Raw genomic sequence first — 7596 nt, 5'->3', positions numbered from 1 at the left:
TTTCATTAGTAGTATTATTTATCTGACGTGTGAATCGTCCAATATCCTCTAGAGGGAGCTGTCAGCACACTGAGAACAGCACTGGAACCATGCAGGACCAGCATAGAGAGGCAAGGTGTGTGTGTGTGTACAGTGCGTGTGTGTGTCTACTGTGTGTCTACTGTGTGTGTGTGTGTGTGTGTGTGTGTGTGTGTGTGTGTGTGTGTGTGTGTGTGTGTGTGTGTGTGTGTGTGTGTGTACGGTGTGTGTGTGTACGGTGTGTGTGTGTGTACAGTGTGTGTGTGTGTATTGTGTGTGTGTGTGTGTGTGTGTACGTTGTGTGTGTGTACGTTGTGTGTGTGTGTGTACAGTGCGTGTGTGTGTGATGTCTGTGTGTATGGTGTGTGTGTGTGTGTGTGTGTGTGTGTGTGTGTGTGTGTGTGTGTGTGTGTCAGTAAGTGTAATGTCTGTTAATGCATGAGTGGATTTATTATTTTCTAATTGGATAAAGTGGTTAACCCCTTTCACTATTCCTTAAACGTTTTCTCACTCTCTCTTTCTCCCTCTGTACTACTTTCTCTCTCTCCCCCCTCCCCCTCCTTCTCTTCTCCCTATCCACTCTCTCTGTCCTGTTCTCTGCTGTACCCTGGTCTATACTACAGTATTTCAGCTAGACAGGCTGAGTCTCTTACCGGAAACTGATTTAATCAGCTATCGGAGGAAAGGGTCTGAGAGTTTGTGTGTGGGTGTAGCGGGAGTAATATGTCTGAGACAAGGCCAGAAACAAGGACATGAGATAGTGTGCCTTAGAGAGAGAGAGACAGAGAGGGAGAGATGGAGAGACAGAGACAGAGAAGGAGAGATGGAGACAGAGAGGGAGAGACAGAGAGGGAGAGGGAGAGATGGAGAGACAGAGACAGAGAGAGTAGAGATGGAGACAGAGAGGGAGAGATGGAGACAGAGAGGGAGAGACAGAGACAGAGAGAGTAGAGATGGAGACAGAGAGAGTAGAGATGGAGACAGAGAGGGAGAGACAGAGACAGAGAGAGTAGAGATGGAGAGATGGAGACAGAGAGACGGAGACGGAGACAGAGAGGGAGAGATAGAGAGACAGAGGGAGAGATAGAGAGACAGAGGGAGAGATAGAGAGACAGAGGGAGAGATACAGAGACAGAGAGGGACAGATAGAGAGGGAGAGATAGAGAGACAGAGATAGACAGGGACTGAGAGAGAGACAGAGAGGGAGAGATAGAGAGAGAGAGACAGAGAGAGTGGAGAGAGAGAGAGAGAGAGAGAGAGAGAGAGTGGGTGAAGTAACAAGATTATGTTATAATACTGTTATTGCATCAAATGATTGTTTTATGCAACAGAATAGGGTTGTTAGAACTATATTGTGTCTGTGTGAACTGAGAGGAGTTTTTGAGATAGGGGTATCTGGAGCTGACGTTTGATTTATGCCAGTGAATGAGTTGGCATTTCTGTGCTGTGAGGTACCAGGGACGAGATGGGAGCCTTGTCTTAGGGGCCAAACTCTGGTTTCCTTACAATAAGAACAGTCTTCACAGCAAATGTTATCTGGATACTCCTTTCTCATATATCAAGTCTCACCTTGTGACCCATTCCATACATCTGTTGTTTGTCATGAACATTCAGGAGGATGTACGTACTTTGCTATAAAATCCGCTCAAATCCGCTCGTTGAGTTCTCAAATAATCATCCAAGGGAGATTCGTCGACCAGCTTCGTTATTGCCATAATTAATCAATATTATTAATAGGTTTTGAATAAAGTAATATCCTGATTGGTGATTGACCTTGTCTCTCCTCATTATTGATTACAATTTCCACGACAAAAGAGAGAGAGAGAGAGAGAGAGAGAGAGAGAGACAGAGCAATATGTCCCAGACAAGGCCAGAAACAAGGACGAGATAGTATGTCTTCGAGACAGAGAGACAGACAGGCAGAGAGAGACAGATAGACAGAGACAGAGATAGAGAGACAGCAAGATACAGAGAGACAGACAGAGAGAGGGATACAGAGAGACAGACAGAGACAGAGAGAGACATAGCGACAGAGAGACAGAGACATTGAGAGAGCGATATACACTTCCGAACACCTTCTACATTGTAGAATAATAGTGAAGACATCAAAACTATGAAATAACACATATGGAATCATGTAGTAACCAAAAAAGTGTTAAACAAATCAAAATATAATTTATATTTCAGATTCTTCAAAGTAGTCACCCTTTGCCTTGATGACAGCTTTGCACACTCTTGGCATTCTCTCAACCAGCTTCATGAGGTAATAACATTTCAATTAACAGGTGTGCCTTGTTGAAAGCTTATTTGTAGAATTTCTTTCCTTAATGCGTTTGAGCCAATCAGTTGTGTTGTGACAAGATAGAGTTGGTACACAGAAGAAGATAGCCCTATTTGGTAAAAGACCAAGTCCATATTATAGCAAGAACAGCTCAGATAAGCAAAGAGAAACAACAGTCCATCATTACCTTAAGACATGAAGGTCAGTCAATCCGGAAAATGTCAAGAACTTTGAAAGTTTCTTCAAATGCAGTCACCAAAACCATCAAGCGCTATGATGAAACTGGCTCTCATGAGGACCGCCACAGGAAAGGAAGACCCAGAGTTACCTCTGCTGCAGAGGATAAGATCATTAGAGTTACCAGCCTCAGAAATTGGAGCCCAGATAAATGCTTCAGAGTTTAAGTATCAGACACCTCTCAACATCAACTGTTCAGAGGAGACTGTGTGAATCAGGCCTTCATGGTTGAATTGCTGCAAAGAAACCACTATTAACTTGTTAGGGCTAGGGGGCAGTATTGACACGGCTGGATAAAAAACGTACCCGATTTAACCTCTTGGGGCTAGGTGGGACGCTAGCGTGCCACCTGTGGTGCACTCCATCAACAGCAGGTGCATTTCAAGAGCGGCAAATTTGAATCCAAATAAATGTCAAAATTCAAATTTTTCAAAAATACAACTATGTTACACCATTTGAAAGATAAACATCTCCTTAATCTAACCACGTTTTACGATTTCAAAAAGGTTTTACGGCGAAAGCATAAATTTAGAGTATGTTAGGACAGTACATTTACAAGAGTTGTGTGTAATGTTTTGTCAAGTCAAAGACAGGGTCACCAAAACCATAAAACCAGCTAAAATGATACACTAACCTTTTACAATCTCCATCAGATGACACTCCTAGGACATTATGTTAGACAATGCATGCATTTTTAGTTCTATCAAGTTCATATTTATATACAAAAACAGCGTTTTACTATGGCATTGATGTTGAGGAAATCGTTTCCCTCCAATAACCGGCAGTCAAGTCAGCGTCACAAATTAAATAATTAAAATTAGAAAACATTGGTAAAATATTATATTGTCATTTAAAGAATTATAGATTTACATCTTTTGAACGCAATCAACTTGCCAGATTTAAAAATAACCTTACTGGGAAATCACACTTTGCAATAATCTGAGCACTGTGCCCAGAAAAATACGCGTTGCGATACAGACTAGACGTCATGTTGGGGAGATCTAAAATCGAAAATACTATGTAAATAATCCATTACCTTTGATTCTCTTCATCAGATGTCACTTCCAGGTATCACAGGTCCATAACGAATGTAGTTTTGTTCAAAAAAGCTCATCATTTATGTCCAAAAATCTCCGTCTCGTTAGCACATGATGTAAGCCAGCCGGACTTCTCGTCATGAACGAGGGGAAAAAAATATATTTCCGTTCGTTCAAACATGTCAAACGTTGTATAGCATAAATCATTAGGGCCTTTTTTAACCAGAACATGAATAATATTCAAGGTGGACGAATGCATAGCCTTTTATAACGTATTGGAACGAGGGTACCCAACATGAAGTAGCGCGCCAGGTGTCTAATGGGACATCACCGTTCCATAAGCTCTTGTTCGGTCAGATCTCCCTCCAGAAGACTCAAAACACTTTGTAAAGGCTGGTGACATCTAGTGGAAGCAATAGGAAGTGCCAAAATATTCCTAAACCCCTGTGTTTTTCAATGGGATAGGTTTAAAATCAATACAACACATCAGGTATCCACTTCCTGTCAGAAAATGTCTCAGGGTTTTGCCTGCCAAATGAGTTCTGTTATACTCACAGACACCATTCAAACAGTTTTGGAAACTTTAGAGTGTTTTCTATCCATATATAATAAGTATATGCATATTCTAGTTACTGGGTAGGATTAGTAACCAGATTAAATCGGGTACATTTTTTTTATCCAGACGTGCAAATGCTGCCCCCTAGACCCAACAGGTTAATCTGGTTACTACTCCTGCCCAGTAACTAGAATATGCATATAATTATTGGCTTTGGATAGAAAACACTCCAAAGTTTCTAAAACTGTTTGAATGGTGTCTGTGAGTATAACAGAACTCAAATGGCAGGTCAAAACCTGAGAGATTCCTTTACAGGAAGTGGCCTGTCTGACCATTTATTGTCTTTCTTTGACATCTCATTCAATTACAAAGGATCTCTGCGGTAACGTGACACTTCCCACGGCTCCAATAGGCTCTCAGAGCCCGGGAAAAAGCTGAATGTCGTCATTCCAGCCCCAGGCTGAAACACATTATCGCCTTTCTCAAGTGGCCGTTCAAGGGACTGTGGGCTTAGGCGCGTGCACTGGCCACCCCCGTCTTTGTGTTTTTTCCTCTGTTTGCCGAAAAGGAGATTCCCGGTCGGAATATTATCGCTTTTTTACGAGAAATTGCAAAAAAATTGATTTTAAACAGCGGTTGACATGCTTCGAAGTACAGTAATGGAATATTTAGATTTTTTTTGTCACGAATTGTGCCATGCGCGCGACCCTGATTTACCATTTCGGATAGTGTCTGGGACGCACGAACAAAACGCCGCTATTCGGATATAACGATGGATTATTTTGGACCAAACCAACATTTGTTATTGAAGTAGCAGTCCTGGGAGTGCATTCTGACGAAGACAACAAAAGGTAATCAAACTTTTATAATAGTAAATCTGATTTTGGTGAAGGCTAAACTTGCCGGGTGTCTAAATAGCTAGCCCGTGATGGCTGGGCTATGTAGTTAGAATATTGCAAAATGTGCTTTCACCAAAAAGCTATTTTAAAATCGGACATATCGAGTGCATAGAGGAGTTCTGTATCTATAATTCTTAAAATAATTGTTATGCTTTTTGTGAACGTTTATCGTGAGTAATTTAGTAAATTGTTAGTAAATTCCCCGGAAGTTTTTCTGAACATCACATGCTAATGTAAAAAGCAGTTTTTTGATATAAATATGAACTTGATTGAACAAAACATGTACATTTACATTTAAGACATTTAGCAGACGCTCTTATCCAGAGCGACTTACAAATTGGTGCATTCACCTTATAATATCCAGTGGAACAACCACTTTACAATAGTGCATCTAAATCTTTTAAGGGGGGGGGGGGTTAGAAGGATTACTTTATCCTATCCCAGGTATTCCTTAAAGAGGTGGGGTTTCAGGTGTCTCCGGAAGGTGGTGATTGACTCCGCTGTCCTGGCGTCGTGAGGAAGCTTGTTCCACCATTGGGGTGCCAGAGCAGCGAACAGTTTTGACTGGGCTGAGCGGGAACTGTGCTTCCTCAGATGTAGGGACGCGAGCAGGCCAGAGGTGGATGAACGCAGTGCCCTTGTTTGGGTGTAGGGCCTGATCAGAGCCTGAAGGTACGGAGGTGCCGTTCCCCTCACAGCTCCGTAGGCAAGCACCATGGTCTTGTAACGGATGCGAGCTTCAACTGGAAGCCAGTGGAGAGAGCGGAGGTGCGGGGTGATGTGAGAGAACTTGGGAAGGTTGAACACCAGACGGGCTGCGGCGTTCTGGATGAGTTGTAGGGGTTTAGTGGCACAGGCAGGGAGCCCAGCCAACAGCGAGTTGCAGTAATCCAGGCGGGAGATGACAAGTGCCTGGATTAGGACCTGCGCCGCTTCCTGTGTGAGGCAGGGTCGTACTCTGCGAATGTTGTAGAGCATGAACCTACAGGATCGGGTCACCGCCTTGATGTTAGTGGAGAACGACAGGGTGTTGTCCAGGGTCACGCCGAGGCTCTTAGCACTCTGGGAGGAGGACACAAGGGAGTTGTCAACCGTGATGGCGAGATCCTGGAACGGGCAGTCCTTCCCCGGCAGGAAGAGCAGCTCCGTCTTGCCGAGGTTCAGCTTGAGGTGGTGATCCATCATCCACACTGATATGCCTGCCAGACATGCAGAGATGCGATTCGCCACCTGGTTGTCAGAAGGGGGAAAGGAGAAGATTAATTGTGTGTCGTCTGCATAGCAATGATAGGAGAGACCATGTGAGGATATGACAGAGCCAAGAGACTTGGTGTATAGCGAGAATAGGAGAGGGCCTAGAACAGAGCCCTGGGGGACACCAGTGGTGAGAGCACGTGGTGCGGAGACAGATTCTCGCCACGCCACATGGTAGGACGCAATCCAAGCGTGGGCCACGCCGGAGATGCCCAGCTCGGAGAGGGTGGCGAGGAGGATCTGATGGTTCACAGTATCAAAGGCAGCAGATAGGTCTAGAAGGATGAGAGCAGAGGAGAGAGAGTTAGCTTTAGCAGTGCGGAGAGCCTCCGTGACACAGAGAAGAGCAGTCTCAGTTGAATGCCCAGTCTTGAAACCTGACTGATTAGGATCAAGAAGGTCATTCTGAGAGAGATAGCAAGAGAGCTGGCCAAGGACGGCACGTTCAAGAGTTTTGGAGAGAAAAGAAAGAAGGGATACTGGTCTGTAGTTGTTGACATAAGAGGGATCGAGTGTAGGTTTTTTCAGAAGGGGTGCAACTCTCGCTCTCTTGAAGACGGAAGGGACGTAGCCAGCGGTCAAGGATGAGTTGATGAGCGAGGTGAGGTAGGGGAGAAGGTCTCCGGAAATGGTCTGGAGAAGAGAGGAGGGGATAGGGTCAAGTGGGCAGGTTGTTGGGCGGCCGGCCGTCACAAGACGGGAGATTTCATCTGGAGAGAGAGGGGAGAAAGAGGTCAAAGCACAGGGTAGGTCAGTGTGAGCAGGACCAGCGGTGTCGTTTGACTTAGCAAACGAGGATCGGATGTCGTCAACCTTCTTTTCAAAATGGTTGACGAAGTCATCCGCAGAGAGGGAGGGGGGGGAGGGGGAGGAGGATTCAGGAGGGAGGAGAAGGTAGCAAAGAGCTTCCTAGGGTTAGAGGCAGATGCTTGGAATTTAGAGTGGTAGAAAGTGGCTTTAGCAGCAGAGACAGAAGAGGAAAATGTAGAGAGGAGGGAGTGAAAGGATGCCAGGTCCGCAGGGAGGCGAGTTTTCCTCCATTTCCGCTCGGCTGCCCGGAGCCCTGTTCTGTGAGCTCGCAGTGAGTCGTTGAGCCACGGAGCAGGAGGGGAGGACCGAGCCGGCCTGGAGGATAGGGGACATAGAGAATCAAAGGATGTAGAAAGGGAGGAGAGGAGGGTTGAGGAGGCAGAATCAGGAGATAGGTTGGAGAAGGTTTGAGCAGAGGGAAGAGATGATAGGATGGAAGAGGAGAGAGTAGCGGGAGAGAGAGAGCGAAGGTTGGGACGGCGCAATACCATCCGAGTAGGGGCA

Source organism: Salmo salar, chromosome ssa15 (assembly GCF_905237065.1).
Source record: "Salmo salar chromosome ssa15, Ssal_v3.1, whole genome shotgun sequence".
In the NCBI taxonomy this organism is placed as follows: Eukaryota; Metazoa; Chordata; class Actinopteri; order Salmoniformes; family Salmonidae; genus Salmo; species Salmo salar.
The sequence above is the reverse complement of the archived record's forward strand: the minus strand, read 5'-3'. Positions refer to the sequence as shown.